The sequence below is a fragment of the Amaranthus tricolor genome, chromosome 12 (assembly GCF_026212465.1).
Source record: "Amaranthus tricolor cultivar Red isolate AtriRed21 chromosome 12, ASM2621246v1, whole genome shotgun sequence".
NCBI classification, from domain to species: Eukaryota; Viridiplantae; Streptophyta; class Magnoliopsida; order Caryophyllales; family Amaranthaceae; genus Amaranthus; species Amaranthus tricolor.
In genome coordinates this window covers 20,033,781-20,052,037 of record NC_080058.1, presented here as the reverse complement: position 1 = coordinate 20,052,037, position 18,257 = coordinate 20,033,781, and positions in this window count along the sequence as shown.

Sequence of the window (18,257 nt, the reverse complement as noted above, 5' to 3'; positions counted from 1 at the left end):
TTTTATTGAGGTAAATTTGAATCGATGTTTAACTAAACTTATTTAAACCCATACCGATTTTCACTGAGAGCAAGTCGAAACTACAAGAATTTTTTGATTGATTGATTTTAGTTTCTCAAATTTTTATTAATTTATCGAATAATTTCAACATATTTATACAATATAGTAAAACAAAACACAGCTAACATAAGCAACTCAAGAAATTAATGAGTTATCATCTTTTGAAGAGATTTTTTTTCCTCTTTTAAGTTAAGATGATGTCATTGAATTAGAATGACTATAGGAATATTAAATGCTAAGAATAATCATAAGATGATTAATTTGACCATCATTAAAAGCTTTACTAGGGACTATTACATTATTATAATTTGAAAAACAATGTAATAAATAGTACTATGTAATAAGATGCACAAATTATTATCTTTGATTTTAAATTTACAAAGCATCATTGATCTATATTATTATGCTGGACTTATTCAATTTATTCGTTTTTTACAATAAAATGAAAAAAACCGAGCATCGTACGAGCACTATCTAGTTTATAACTAATTTATTCTATCAAATTATGAATGTTTCAAACACTAATGTCTAGTATTGCAAGTTTATAACTAATTTATTCTATCAAATTATGAATGTTTCAAACACTAATGTCTAGTATTGCAAGTTTATAACTAATTTATTCTATCAAATTATGAATGTTTCAAAAACTAATGTCTAGTATTGCAACAATGTAGGGAATTTTATCAATAATTAACAAGATTTTCCATGAAATTCACATTAATTATAGATACATTACAAAAAACTTATCTCTTAGTAAATAATGTAAATTTATTTTGCTACTCTACTTTATTTTATAATTGAGATAAAATTTGTTTGGCTCTTTATAAGGGAGCATTTATTTTGCTAGGTCTATTCCCTTTTTTTATAAAAGAAAACTTAATTTTTATTTTGTTTTCCCAATCACTGTGAGATAAAATTTATTTTGATATTTTACTTTTCTTCCTTGTGTCTTTTATAAGGAAGTATTAGACTTGCAATTTATTTTCCAAGCAATGTTGGACAAGGTTTTTTTTTGTTATTTTGCTCTTTTACGTTTTCTTTTATAAGAGAACATTATACTTGCATTTAGATCCCAGTTGATGTAAGAGTTTTTCTTTCTTTTTTTTTTGTTTTTTAATTTTTTTAATTGCGCTCTTATCTTTTTGCGATCTGTTATTGCTCTTATTTTATTCTTTATCTTGGAAAAGTTTAGCTAAAGTATTCAATTTCATCATTTACGACTACATACAATATTGACCCCATTATTTGTTTTAAATAATCCTAGTTTTAATCATTTATATTTAGAATTTAGTTTAAAATGAATTAATAGATAATCTAGCTAATAGTTTCATTGAGTTAGTTTAAAGTTTTTATGTACTAAAAAAACTCAAAAATTATATACACGTATTCTAGTCTAATTAATTGTTTAAATTAGTTTCATTTACTTAATTAGATCAAGTATATTCAAATCTAATTTGTAGCATAAAAAGTTACAAAAATAATAATTAAATAGATTAATATTATAAATGTGTTACTTACATAAAATATATTGCATATTTAATTTTATCAAATTTCAAAGTGTTATATATTAATGTTACCCAATTTGTAAAGTGTTACTCCCTCCGTTTTTATTTGATGTTCCACTTTGTGTTTTTCACACAAATTAAGAAAAATGGAATCTTTGGTTGTAGTGGGTATTATTTTAATTAAATAGTAGTGTGAAGTAATGATTGTATTGAAAGTATGAGAGATAAAATAATTATAAATAAAACTAAATGAAAAAAAAATTCTGATTTATTAATGATTACAGAGAACTTTACATTTTGGAGGAAATAAACAAACTTTCCAAATTAGGAAAATTTGAAGCTTCACAGCAGCAAACAGACCCTCCATTCCAAAAAAAACAAAAGAGCCTTGTATTGGGCATTCTTTAATTACATGGATTCACATTAATTTTTCATCAAATCTGAAATTACAAGCTTGTAATCCAATGACTTTATATATTCCTAATGACACTATATTAACAGCTCACAGAACAATAAACCAAAATCAGAAGCAAAACTTATTCACACAGCCTCAAATCAGTAGCCATAATTCTTCAAACAGTAAACCAAATCAGTAGCCAACACTTATTCACACAGCCTCAAATCAGTAGCCAAAAATTGTTCGTTCGCATCATTAGCCTTCAATGGCTTCAGGAATTGAAGATGAGCAACAGGGGGCTTGGTACTTTGGATCGAATTCATACGTTTATTAACCCAAACAGGGATCAGCAACAAACACAACCATTAAAAGAAAATGAGGATGCTGCACAAACAACAGAGATCATTCAAGAGGCTTATGATCAGGCAGTTGAAGAAACTCAAGGATGACAAACATCAAAGCCCCTCAGTTTATTTTGTTCAAATCATCATTAAAATTGTAGCTTTAAAAACTTAGGAGCAACAAATTGTTAATCACAACCCATGTTAATGATTAGCAAGTCACTTCATTATTTTACATAATTTCAAAAAAAAAGCCCCCTGATTCATCATAGAGGTTATGAAACCTCTCAGATTACAATTTATCATCAACAAATGAATTAACTGAACATGCTAAAAAATCAAGTGACGGGTAATGGTTTACCAAATGCTACTCAACCAAGTAATCAAAGTAAATTTTTCAGAATTTAGAGGTTCAACAATTTGACATCGCAGGGGCTTGTACACATAAAACCAGCAACAAATATCAACCCTAAAACCAGCAACATAAAACCAACAGTAGAACCAAAAAAACCCCAAACCAGAAGAACACAATATCAAAAACAACACAGTTAATCACAAACGAAAAAACAAACATCAAACATAAATACAAGATCATCATAATCCAGCATCAAACAACAACAGATAAAACCAGCTCCAATTTTTTCAAATTTAATTAAAAAAAAAAATAAAACGAAATATCAGAACAACCTTACAATCATTAAGCACGTTTTTTGGGGTTCAATTTTTCCCTAGACGCAATAACATCTTCAGGAGTGTCAAGGACAACCAAATTGATGTCATCTTCTTTAAGTACCTTTTCAACAATAGGAGAAGTTGGTGGAGATTCATTATACACAGAAGTTGCATCATCTTCAAGTACCTTTTGATATGCCTCAAGATCTTTTTTTGACCATCTCAAAATTTCATTGGAGTAGGAATGAGAACGACCATTGAGGGAACAAGAACACAACTCACCATAATCGCATAGGCCGTCATAAAGATATGAAGGAATTGTGGAGTCACTCTTAGACTCGTCGTTTTTCATTGAAAATACTTAAAGATTCAACAGGAAGTTAATGGAGGATTCAAGAACAGAGGCTCAAATTTCGAACCTTCGCCAAAACAAACAAAACTAACCTCAAAATGATGAGAATAAACCGATCTACATTTTAATGCAGTTAAAATGCACTAAAAATGAAGAAGAAACAGGGGGAAAAGCCATGAAAATGGCGTTCATGATAAGAGAGAATGGACCGTTTAAGAGGAAGAAGGAAAAAATGACCGTTTATGAAGGCAGTAGGGGTCATAATGAAAAATGCAAAGACCAAGAATAGTAATAAATGTATCCGGATGATTCCGGGTACATTAAGGTAAAAGAGGGTATTTTAAGGGGTAAAAGTGGGATAAAAAGTTTCCAAAAATAGAAAGTATTCTAAAGTGGAAGAACTTTTGAAACTACCCGTTATAGTAATGTGGAAGATCAAAAAAGAACGGAGGGAGTACATATTAGAGTTACTATTTTTTAATGTTTTATATATTTGTGTTACGGATTTTAAATGTGCTACATATATATTAGTGTTATCAAATTTTAAAGTGTTACTAAATGATAAAATGTTTCAAGTGTTACTTAATATTTTCAAAAAGCTAGGTATCAAAAAGTGTTACTAATTCATATATTGCATAATTAGTGGCACAAGTACTTATTTTTTATCAGGATAAATATTTTTCTTGGCATAGTTTGTGTTATAAGTTCTTGTTTGCCACGATCTATATTTACTCGTGGTATAATTCATGGCTAGGCATGGCCACGGTCCGGGTTGGTCCGGTTCCGTTCCGGTTCCATCCGGTTCCGGTTCCACCCGGTTCCGGTTCCATTTGGAACCTGTCGCGAACGGTTCCGGTTCCGGTTCCGGTTCCGGGCGGTTCCAAACGGTTCCTTGGCGGTTCATGAGGCGGTTCCGGCGGTTCCAACTCACGGGACGGGCGGGTCGGACCATCGGTTCCATTTTAATTTTTTCTTTAAATTTTTGTATAATAAAAAAATACTATAATATCGCGGACGTACCTTTGATGATTACTTGATTATTAGCGAAATTCATTGCATGTCAAGTTGTCATCGTTATTGAAATATTTACTAAAAAGAATGGAAAAAAATAAATTAATAAGAAACGAATCAATGATAATGTCGATAAAGATGATTAATAAAAAAAAAGGGAGAAAATGGACTTGAACCTAGTACCCAAATGAATACTAAGCTGCCTACGTATCCCGAAGGAATCAAAGCCCACGTAGTTCTTTGTCATACCTTTTATTTATAGTTGTTGAGTGTTGATTCATCGTTGTCGCTTGTCGGATTGATCCTATTCGTCTTCGTCATCATCATGTGGTTGATTAGATGCTTCCGCTGACTCTCCTCCTGACGATGATGAAGTTGTATCCATCATCATCCATGGATCATCATCGTCGTCTTGATCATCATCGTTCCTTAGTCCTTGTGTTCGAATCTCAGCTTGATCCCAATCTTTCTTGCAAACACATATTTGAATACTATGTGGAGCAAGACGAGATCGCTTTTCGTCCAAAACTCTTCTACCTGCACTAAAAGCAGACTCCGACGCAATAGTTGACGCGGGAATTGCAAGGACATCCTTTGCAATTCTCGATAAAATGGGAAATTTAACAGATTTTTCTTTCCACCACTCCAAAATATTATAGACACTTGGGTCTATTTCAAAGTGGTGTTTAAGATAACTATCTAGTTCTAAATATGTGGTCGAGGAAGAAGAAGATCCTACAAAACTATCATCTTGAGTCATTATGTTAGCTATTACTGAATTATAGAAAGTGGGACGAGCCGAAACGCTAGCACGCCTAGACATATCGCGTTTCGGGTTATATACACTAGCGTAAAAATCATACAGTTCAGCTAAATATTTTTTACATGTTCCTACATAATATTGTACATCAGAAGACGGGCGATCTAACGATTGATAATAAAATCCTATTACTTTAGTTAGGACCTCAGTTTTAAAACGTGGGTCCAAAATGGTTGCGATTCCATAAATATAAGGAAAATCGGTAAAATATGATTTCCATTTTTCCATCATATCTGCAAGAATCGGCCTTAATTGTGGGTTAGTATCTTCATGTGTATGTTTAAGTAGATGATAAAAAATAGTAATACATTCACTTATTACTAAGTGAACGTTCGGTTCATAAACATAAGAAAAAATCTTAGTCGCGTGGTCATACGCTTCTAATATGTTATGTACACCTATTGCTAATTCCCAAGTTGCATCAGCTATGAAACTATCTGTATACTCACTATATATTTGTGTTATTACTGGGCGATAAGCAATCGCCTTTCTTAATAAATCGTTGGTTGAGCCCCAACGTGTAGGAGTATCTAATGACCAATACACTTTTTTAAGTTGGTATTGGTCACATAATTGTTTATATCTTCTTTTTTTCTTTCCGGTCCTAAGCCATTTCACTATATCCCTAATTGGTTCTAATAATTCACTTAATTGTTTTATGCCTACTTGACAAGATAAGTTAACTATATGCGCACAACAACGTATGTGTAATAAGCTACCCCCAAGGATTAAACTAAAGGCAGGTTCGTTAAACAAAAGTTCTATACATTTAATGTTTGCGGTTGCATTATCAGTTGAACAACAAAATATTTTATCTAATAAGTTCCATTCTCTACATATCTCTACTAATCTATATTTTATGTTTTCACCGGTATGTCTTTCTGGCATTGTCTCAAAAGCAATTATTCTTTTTTGAATAATCCAATTTCGATCTATCCAGTGTGCTGTTACACACATATAAGGTTCTAAATGTGGGGGAGCAGACCAAATGTCAGTTGTTATGCTAACCCTACCATTAAACGATTTAAACATTTCAATTAATTCATAGCGCATTGATTCGTATAATTTAATTGTGCGTCTTTTAAGAGTGCTCCTAGGGATTGCTCTATATTGTGGTTGCAATTGTTGTCTAGTGAGACGCTCGTATGCCCTACTTTCACCGTGGTTAAAAGGCAATTCATCACAAATTACATACCTAGAAAATTCATCAATCATGTCATTACGATTATATCTAAAAGGCATACCTGTGTTGGGAATGTCCCATTGTGTCTGTCGGCTTCCACTTGTGGTCCCGCTGCCGCTTGCTGCATGAGTTTCTTTTGTGATTCCATGCTTCTTTGCCAAATGTTTGTTAAAAGATCCCGTTCCACCACCTAACACGTATTCACAAAACACAATAAATAAATGTTTATAAAATATGAATATATAATGTATGAATGTATTATGTATGTATAAAAAACTTAAAAAGTATTTACCTCTGGTGAAACTGTATGAAACTAAGGGCTTTACTCCTTGACTTTCACAAATTTGACAAGTGCATAAGAAAATATCTGGATTCTCAGTTGGTTCTTTTGTGAAATACGACCACACATGTGAAACAGCTCTACCACTAGGAGGTGGCATTGCCGGAAAAGGTTGTCTTACTGGTTCATCTTCATCTAAATAAATAATTTAAAATTATAAAACTATAATTAAATAAATAAATAATTTAAAGTTTAATTAATTTGAAGAATAAAATTATAAAACTAACCGATAGTTTGGAAATTGACTCGTTTACCACGAGCTTGTCTTTGTTGTTGTTGTTCTCCTTGTTCTTCATATGATCTTGTTGATGACTGTCGAGATATATGTATCCCAATTGGGGTCGTTGGTTCCTCTTCTTCATCAATTTGTATATCTCTTTCCACTTCTTCTGCATAATTATGTAACTCCGGGTCGTACCCTTCCGGATAATTATGTTCATAATTATAATTACTAATGGAGGGTGTTGTTGATACCGACGGAGTAGAAGTGGCCTTTCTTTTGGAGGAACTGGAACCTCCTAATGATTTTGCCACTTTAGTAACTTTTTTTGTGGCTTTTTTCAAAAATGAAGACATGATTGATAATATTGAAGTAATAATAGAAATATAGAATTAAGAAATAAATAAATAATTAATTATGTAACTAACTAAATTAAGAAATAATTAGAAGACTAATTATGTAATTAAGAGAATAATTGCGTAATTAAAGAATTAAGTAGAGAGAGTAAGTAGAGAGAGTAGGAGAAGAGATGAGTTGTGAATGAAAATGATTGAAAGTGATGAGTATATATAGAGTATATCCCAACGGCTATAAACGGTAACAAACGGCTAGTTTTTTGGCGAACCGGTTCCATGGAACCGGTGGGCCGGTTCAACCGGACCGGTCCCGGTTCCGGTTCCACAGAACCGTTGAGCCGGTTCAACCGGACCGGTTCCGGTTCCGGTTCCAGAACCGGTTCCATGGAACCGTTGGACCGGTTCTCCCGGACCGGTTCCGGTTCCAAACCGCGGGTTTTTTTACCCGGTTCACGACGGTTTTTTCCGGCGGTTTTACGGTTCCGGCAATTTTTTTCCGGCGGTTTCACGGTTTCGCGGTTCGGGGCGGTTCGGAACCTGTCGCAAACGGTTCCGGTTCCAAGCGGTTCGGGACCGGTTCGGTTCCGGGTAACCCGCCCCGTGGCCATGCCTATTCATGGCACAAGAGATTGTTTGCCATGATATATAATTACCCATAGCATAAGTTATGGTACAAGTGTTTGTTTGCCACAATATATAATTACACATGACATTATTATATTCATGGCACAAGTGCTTATTTGTCACAATATATATTTAGCCATGGCATAAAGTAGTAAATAATTTGACATCATCTTCAAAATCTATTTTTTAGTGTGACAATATCAAAACTTGCTACAAATTTAAATTTTCGTGGCATAATTAGTGGCACAAGTGATAATAGCTAACTAGGGGTCTTCAAAAATTCTGACAAACCGATCCGTTGACGTACATCCTAAAATGGCGGGTCAATTATTTTAAAAATAATTTGTTGCAAGTCGAATCATAGGCAACAAAATATATTGAGTCGTGTACCCCTTATATTAAAGTAAAATTTAAGAATTTGTGATAATAAATTTTGTTAGACCATAACTTGCTACTTACTAGATAGGTGTAAGTAAGTTAGCATTAATAAATTATTATTGTAAGCCTTTGGATGCTAGAGGTCCCACAGTCCGATTCTTATGATGTCTCTCTGTTCAGATAAATGGTACTAAATGCAGTTGTTTTTGCTAGTTTGATTTAGTGGTTATACAATGTTGATGAATATAATTTTTTGTCACCTATTTAATTTTACATAATGATTTACTAAACTCAAACAAATGGACTAGAAACGAAAGGAATCAAAGGATCTTGCTACTGCCTACTGGTAATATAATGGGCATTCTACTCGACTAATATGGGAAGCAATCAGAATATCATTGTTTAATTTAAATTTTGCTACATAATGCTTACATTTGTTGTGTTAAAAAATGATTTGCCGCAAATTCTAATTGTGTTATTTCTAACATATTAAAATTATGCCACAAAAATTAAAAAAAACATCAACACAATTAATGTTGGGTGCCCCATCTCCCGACTCGATTTATCCGGATACCTGATATCTCAGTACCCGGATAAATCGGTTGGGGACACAGGTTGTTAAAATAGGTACCCGATTAACTGGGTACTCGATTTTCGGTTAGCCAATTATGTACATCCCTTATAATTAACATTAAAATTGAAGTTAATTGAAATCTATGTTTAAAATTAATGGTTATAGTAATAAGATAACTCTCTGGAGGGGTGAATAAAGAGTTTGGTAGATTTTTATTTTTCTTTGAAATAAGTTTTAAGGCTTTGTATATCGCTTTAAACAGTTTTCCGGAAGTTGGTCTTAGGCTGATTTTGCAATTCGTAATCAAACAAGAATAAAATACGTAAATAAAATGAAACAAAACACAATAAATTGTTATCGAGGTTCGGTTACAAATAGTTTACGCCTATGGGTTCTTGCAACCCTTAGGATTCAAACTCTTTTATTATTCTCTTGGAATCTATATCACTAATAAGAAATCACTATTTTCTTACATACCACGTTCTTCCTCTGAAGAACGATCTGTAAGTCCCTTATTAATAAAAGATAAAACCCAACTTTCATAAATGAAAAAAATAAATACTTTAAAAAGCATTCTACACAAGTGACTTAAAAACTATAATTTTAATTTAACTTATAAGAACTAAACAAATGAAGTGAAAGCTAAACAAAGAAGAACATTTGATCTAACACTTTGAGCTTTGGACGTTTGATAGTAGGCATTTGTTGTATGTATGTTCTTCTCTTGAGTGTTGATGAGGAGTCTTTTAATAGAGCCTCTCAATTTAGTCGTTGCAATAATGTAGTCTATTTCTAAGTTTTTGTTGCATTAATTTTGGGTTTTCAAAACATTGGATCTTTATAAGCCAGGAATCCAATTTATATGGTAATTTGAATATTTAAATTCTAATCAATTTAACCTTTAAAGTTAGTCTAAATAATAGGATAATAAAACAATAATCAAAAAAATATTGCAACTAACATAACTAATTATTATTTTAAAACAAATTTATATTTAACGCATAATCTAGCTAATATAAGGAAAACAAAATTATATCTTCTGGAATATTCAAAGTTACATTTCAATCTATCTAACAAAGTGGATAAAAACGTGTAAGTTAGATTTTAGATTCCCAACAATATTAGATTCATAATTGCAGGTAGTATTCAAATATATTTTAATACCTATACTTTAGGTGATTTTCGTAATTGATTTAACTTAGAATAACTTTTTTTCCAGCTTAATCAATTTAACTTATTAATTAATCATTTGGACATACATAAATAATAAAACGCTTTTTATGTTAAGTTATAATTTAGATCATTAATCAAATAATTTAATTACTCAATTTATTGCTTAATTTAATACTCCCTCCAATTCAGCCCAATTGTCCCATTTGACTTTTCACACTTGTCGAGACAATATTTTAATCCTTAATATCTCAAATTATTCTTAATTAAAAATTATAAAAAGTTGATATTAATAATCTTTGTATTGAGACGAATCAAACAAGATCCCACATGACTATGTTTTATCTTATAGATTAAGGGTAAAATACAAATTAAAAGTGATAAGTGAATAGTGTCAAAAAATGAGACATTTAGGCTGAATAGGAGGTAGTATGTGTATTGAGTTCTCATCTTTCTTTGAGTTGAGTCTTTAATAATCATGTGTCATCCAATGTTGTATTTAATTGGTTATAGAGAGTTTATAAAAACTAAACGTTGTCAACAATATCAAAACCATCAATCCACATATTATATATGACTTATTTAATTAGTGGTTTATAAAATTTAATCAACATTTGTTATTTTAAAGGAGAACGATGAAGTTAGAACGTCAATTTCTTTATTTCTTTCCTTTTTATTTATGTCCTAGTGTAGTTTAAGCTTTGTTTATTGCTTTTATTTATCTTCAACCATTGTATTTTGGATTCCTCTTATTCTTTCCTTCAAGATGTTAGTTTATGTAAGTTTTATTCTATTTTAGTTCTTTTATGTCTTTTAATACTTTCATTTAATGCTTTCTATTTTGGATTCCTCGTACTGAAATGTGTGTCAAGATGTTTGGTGAAATTGTCAGCTGCTTGTGTTCCAACTTGGATGGATCGGCGGTAGAGGGGACGAATCGTCATTCATTAAAAGTTGAACAAAATGATTTCTATTAACCCAACATATATGTATTACTTTATTTACACTATTCACGCCCGATGCTTTCCTTAACGGGAGAATCAAACAGTTGTATTGCGAATCACAGTCAGCAGAACCATAATAAGCAATGGCAATGTTTAGAAATGTTGCTGCAGAGTACAAAGCCATCGGTGCATCCATCCAGTGCATGAAAGGAGCAGGTCCGTTTGCGTGTGAACCTATTCTGAATATAGACTCGTCTAGTGACTCTTGGGATAGATACAAAGTTAGGTATTGCGCTCTATTCATTTGCATTTCCATACTCATAGCACGCCTTAAAAGAGGCCATGCTTCCTCGCCTCCCAGCTCTGTGACGGCAATTGCTCTAAATCCACAGTTACCATCACCTAACATATCAATCCAGTCGAACAAGTAAGGAGGAAGGATAAATGGGATGTTATTAGGCCATGGAAAGTGTGAAAAATCTCGACCTCCAGGATCATCTACAATAAATGTAAATAAAGTTAATATGCGTAAACTGAGACGAATTAATGCAAAAAACGAAAAATATAGTCAAGTACCGGATAAGTTGAAACTGAACTTAATTCCTACTGAGGATTGCGTCTCTCGACCACTAGATCTGCCACTAGATCTCCCGCGGGAAGAAGATCTAGACCCTCGACCGCGAGAAGATGATCTGCTATATTCAAATGAACTTTTTCTCCTTCTCATGTTTTTACTTGTTCTTGGTCTTCCCTTTCTCGGTGGACTAGCGTAAGGCTCAGGTATTTCTGCGCCATCTGGGTGTAGTTCATATTCAAGTAACTGAGACATTCGGCGAACAACAGCGGGATCAGATTTGAGGACTTCATCGACCAGAGATTGAAAGTACTCTTTGTCATTGGCGTTCGGGTATCGTACTCCTTCATCGGTTTCGTCTCCTACCTCTGTGTACCTCAAAGTACTCAAGAATTCATGAATGTCATCCAAATACAAAGCACCATGTGATCCGATGGACATATGTAAATAACATGCACACGGCAATCCATGGGTTTGTTGAAGTACACAACCACATTTGTTAAACACAAAATCACCGAGTTCTAACATGCGGTTATACTCAAGCTGGAGCTGCTCCAAGGCATAGAGAGATACGTGGCGATATAGAGGTCTAAAGTAATGTTGTCGCATCGATCTTGGTACAGAAGACATGGAATCCTGTAGCGCTTGTCGGATTGTAGCTTGCTGATTTGTAATCTGTGCGTGCGCCCTTTTGAAAAGGGTATCGAATGAGCTATTACCGCTACCAACGTAATACTTAAAAGACGAGTGTTGGCTTTCAACTCTGCTGGTAGTCCGGTTACCCAAGTGTAAACAATCATTCGTCCACGCACGGACAAATTTCTCTCTCAGTGGAATCCATGTTCCAGTCAAATACCGAACGACCTTTTTGTTCCTAACCGACCACGTACTGACGATCACTTGCCATTTATCTTCATATTCCTCGATCGTAGAACTTTCAACCAAGGGGTTCCATCTACTTTTCCTGAATACCTACCCTTGTTGATTTTTCTTGCCGCCACACAACTTGTCCACCATGTTCTCAACGTCGTTGCCAATATGCCAGATGCATAACAAATGCCGCACATCTACATTAAAAAAAACATTGAATGTAATTAAGACCTTATCATTAGATATAACCACAATAATGAATTAGCAAAGCCTTTTTACCTGGGAAGACGTCACGAATAGCTGCAGATAAACCTTCGTCTCGATCGGTTACAATGACGCTAGGAGTCTGAGCAGTGCCGAAAATATCTCTCAATCCCTGCAGCACCCACGAATACGACACAGCCGCCTCATCTCGCATCAAACAAAACGCAACCAAGAAATTGTGATTGGTTGGCGTCATTCCGATCACTTCACATAGTGGCCACTTTTGTTTGTTCGTTTTGTACGTTGTATCTATCAGCACAACATACGGCCACGTACGTATCATTTGGATAGAGGTAGGATTTGCAATTAATAGTCTGCTCAATTGCCCTTCGTTATCCAAGTCTGTCCAGACCACATAATTAAGTTCTGTGGCCATATGAAGACAGTGTTGAAGGGGAGTCCTACCCTCCATCTCTTCTCTCCTTATTGATTGTCTAATATTATATATCTGATTCATACTAGCAAAAAAACCAGGAAAATTATCTCTAATAGAATTCATAATAAAGGCCGGTTGCATTCCGGTTGCACTAAGCTGTCGTATGTGCTCCCGAATGTCTACATTAATCCTATTTGCCCTTACATAACCATCTCTGTACACCAAGAACGGGTGGTTTACGACTACTTCCTACAATCATAAATTTACACCCGCAACTTCTACTTTTAGAACCAGGTCGGGCAGTATTATCTAGATTATGTACATCACCCCTAATATTACCATAGCGGTGACATCTTAAATAGACACTAACTCTAGAACGTCCTTCTTTCTTTTTATAAGAAGCACGTGTAAATTGAAAACCGATTGTTATTGCTATCGCATCGGCCCAACTATGTAACTCATCTAAGTAGATAAATTCCCTATCCGTAACAAAGCTACCGGAGTAGTCTACGTTGTCTCCAAAGTTTTCAAACTCCTGAAAATTTGAAATATAAATAATATAAATTAAGTACATTAATGACTACAATAATAATAATAATAATAATAATAATAATAATAATAATAATGACAACAACAACAACAAATTAAAAACATTACGTAAATAAAAAAATCTTAAAAATTTAAATTTATCAACAATAAAAATTAATACGGAAAATAAAAAAAAATTAATACGGAAAATAAAAAATAGTACTAACAATAATAATAATAATAATTTAAAAAAAATTAATACGGAAAAAAAAAAAAATTCACAGTCGCCCAGATTTGTGCGCCTGAACCATGGTTTAGGCGCCCAGATTGGTGCGCCTGAACCATGGTTCAGACACCCAGATTTGTGCGCCTGAACCATGGTTCAGCCGCCCAGATTTGTGCGCCTTTTTTTTTTTTTAATTTTCCAACGACAACTTTACGTACCGCATCCGACTCATAATCGCTTTCGTTAGCCATATTTAACCAATTACGGGTTACCACTTCTTTAACACTTTTTAGAGAGATAGTACCAGTTTTTAAAGAGATAGTACCGTGTTTGAATTCGTACTTCATACGCATCTCAGAATTCCATATATATAGACAAATCTTACGCATTAAATTCTTATTAGTGTTATTAAGCGTGATTTACATTTATTAATTAATTTTTAAGTATAGTGGCAATTTTGTAATTTTTTTAAATACAGGGGCAAAAATGTAATTTTACAGGGGGTGGCGATAAAATGAAAAGGGGTGGCGAAATTTAGCGACTCCCTTGTTAAACACCTAGCTGATTCTGGAAAGTTTTAGATCCTTTTTTTATTCTTTAATTAAGTTTTTAATAATATTATTACTCTTTATTAAAATATCTTTTTCGGTCTATGTGTCAGAAAATAAACGAATAACTATTTGTTTCGACCAAATTTTCGAATGAGTTATCCTTTAAGGTTAATTGCAATGTCTGTTTTTTGAAAAAATATCATTATGATGGGTAAAAATAATGTTAAATATTTATTTCGGTCTATGTATCATAAAATAGGTAAATAAGTACTTGGTTCGACCACATTTTCAAAAGAGTTACCCCATAAAAATAATCGTAACGTCCGTTTTTTGAAAAAATATCTATGATGGGTAAAAATGTCGTTAAATATCTATTTCTGTCTATATTAGGTGTAAGTACTTGTTTCGACCGGATTTTCAAAAGAGTTAATCAATAAGAAAAATAACGACGTTCGTTTTTTGAAAAATTATCATTATGATATGTAAAAACGTTAAATATTTTTTTTTGATCCACATGTCGGAAAATAGGTAATAAGTAATTGGTTCGACCAAATTTTCAAAAGAGTTACCTTGTAAGAATAATCGCGACATTCGATTTTTGAAAAATTATCGTTATGATGGGTAAAAACGATGTTAAATATCTTTTTCGGTTTACGTTAGGCGAGTACATGTTTTGACCGGATATCCGAAAGATTAACCGCATAAGGGTAATTACGTCGGCCGTTTTTTTAAAAAGATATTGTAACAAAAGCGGCAATCTCGATACATAATTAGCATTTAATAATAATGTTTAATACAAAAAATATTGCGGAAGTCTCAAAATGCAGAATTGTTAAAAACTGTAAATCATAAAACTAAAACTGTTTAAAACAAAAGTAAAATATTATTACCTCTGATAAGAAATATTGTTTGCTCAAAAAGAAAAAAAATACATCATCATCAAGTCATCAATAAAGATACAAAAAGCAGCTAAGTTCTCGATAAATAGTAATTGTTGCGGCCTTGATCGGAACCTGAACTAAATCCTGCAAAATGCTGCCATCCATGATACGGAAGACAGCCGATTGAATCGGTCAGCGCTTAACGCCGAGCATAACTTCCTATCCAGCTCAAAATACGGAAATTATACGCTACATTTACAAAATAATAATTTAAGTACGAACTTATACTTAATTGACATCACCGTATACTTTTACCATGTTCTTTTTCTGTTACATACTTTTAAGTCATTAAGATACTATTCTCGATCCTGACAGAAGTACGTTACTGCCACTTATACAATTCGGTAATCTTAACACTTGAGTAAGTTCATTTGGTTAATACTCATAACCGTACCATGCATCATAGCATCAACGTTAATCAAGTTTATCACTGATCAACAAGCACATCAATATGACACCTGATATATGTAAGGGTCTGGTTAGGTGAGAACTTTAGTCCTAAACCCTAACTGTGGTGGGAGTCGTCACCCCTCCAATATAATATTTATGCTCGAGCACTACAGGATAGGTAGCGAACCCCCTGTCTTACACCGCATTTTACGTGCCGGCCAACACGGATGCCGGGATTTTACATGCCGGTCCATGGTTCGACATTACCTTACTATCAGGGTCATTCAATCAATACATTTCACACAAGTACATCACATTTTTATTACTCCAAGTTGACTTTGAATTTGAATTTGACCAACCTAAGTGGTAACTTTATTTATTTAATATAATTCTTAATCATAACGTTTAATTTACCTTTACGTCTTTATATGTTCAACACTGAATTTTTACACATTAAATTTTATTTATAACTTTATTTTAATAGGTCACTAAATTCACACTAATAACTTAATATTTTATTAATAGTCTCCAAATTAGTATTTTCCACAAGTAGCTGCTAAAATCTATTTCTCTTGAATAAGTTCCAAAAATCAAAATTTCCAACTGTAAAATAAGTAAAACTTTATTCTCCTGACAAAATCAAACATTCTAATTAAAATTCAAGTTAAACTGCAACCTTTGGATAAGTTTTTACAATTCAACAAGTTTACCAAAAATAATTATTTCAAGTTTGGAAAAACAAGTAAACTTATTAGATTCACAAATGTCAATATTCTAGTTATAAAACAAATAAAACTTATAATTTCACAAAAATCAATATTTCACACATAGTTTAAGAACAAGTTTACTAAAAATACTTTTACATCTTTTTATATAAATTTTGGTCAAATAGTAATTAAATGTCACAAAAGTTATTTTATTTTTTTTAATTATGAAATCTCATACATTCAAGAAAATCACTTCAATATTTAATAACTTATAAAGCTTTCTCAAAAATAACTTTTAAGATTTTATTCTAATATTATCACAAAATAGCTTATAATAATATAAAAAAAAATAAATCAAACTCTTTTTCTTTTTAATATGATAATGGTCAAATGGCCTATGAGTATTTTGGGGCCTTTTTCACTAACAAAACAACTTCATTTAATTTATTATAGTAAATTCAAGATTTAAATAATTAACGTAACCACTAAAAGAATAAAAACTTTACACAATAACTTAGAAATTTACTATAACTTTAAGGATAAACTTTAATCTCAGAATAAAGTATAATAACAATATTCTTAATATAATCATACTTAGTAAACTACGTTCATAAAATAACTTACTACCTTATAAACTACTTTGAAGGCTGACATAAACATATTAATACAAAATTCTAACATAAAATAAATTCTTAAATATAATAACATTTCTAATGTAACACATAACTCATAAATATACTAGCACTAGTTTATAACATAAATCATACTTAATATCACTAAAATATAATTTTGCACTCAACTACCTAAACTTGTTCAAAGATTATTAAATTAACATATTAAAAATACTTTTAGCATACACATACTTAATATAATCTTGATTATAATTTCATTAAACTAAATTCCACTAAAATATATCAACATATTTCATACTTTGCATATTATAAAGTAAACATAATGTAAAATTCTACAAAAAGAGTAGGGTAAGAAGTTATACCATACTAACACCAAGGATTAGTACTAAGTACTAATTAGGAAAATAATAAGAAATAAGATCCTCCATGATAGATAATAATGCTCCAAAGATAATTAATCCAACTCCCAAAATAATGATGATGATTTAAGCTAAATAAAGAGTGTTCTATGCTCCATGCTCTTTAATTTCTTCAATTAATAAAGGTATTAATGTAGTAAGATTTTAATGAAGTGAAAATATAAGAAAGAATGTTAGAAAGATTTGATGATGGTGGTGTAAGTGATCTCATGGCTAAGGGGGTATTCAATAATGGGTTTGGGCAACTTTGTAGTTCATTAGATTGTATGAAAAAAAGTGTTAGGAGTATAGAAAAAGGTTAACTTGTGTAAGTGATTTAGAGTGTGTAACTGAATGTGTAAGAGTTGTAGTGTGTAAGTGAATGTGTAAGAGTTTGGAGTGTAGAAGAATGTTATCTTGTGTAAGGAAATGGTGATAGCTTGTGTAAGTGATGAACATCATGGGTTAACATAGAAAGGATTTTGGTTTATCAAAATTTTGTTCTAGTATGTACAAGTGAATATACTTTAAAATAATGGGTAAGTTTGATCATGAAAATATGTAGTTTATTTAAAATTTTGCTTAAACTATACTTAATGTTCATAATAAAAATACGACTCATTTTTATGTATAAAATAATTATATCAAAATTATAAGGTTAAAATAATAAGTAGTAATGTTAGTTTAAAAAGTAACGTTTTACAAAACCGTGAATATAATAATAAAATTTTACTTTTCTTACTATAAAATAATAAAATAATATTTTAGTGCTTATAAAAAGATTTTAAACAAAATACTATTTTAAAGTTTAATATTCGAAAAAAATTACAAAATCGAAAAAGATTTAGGAATT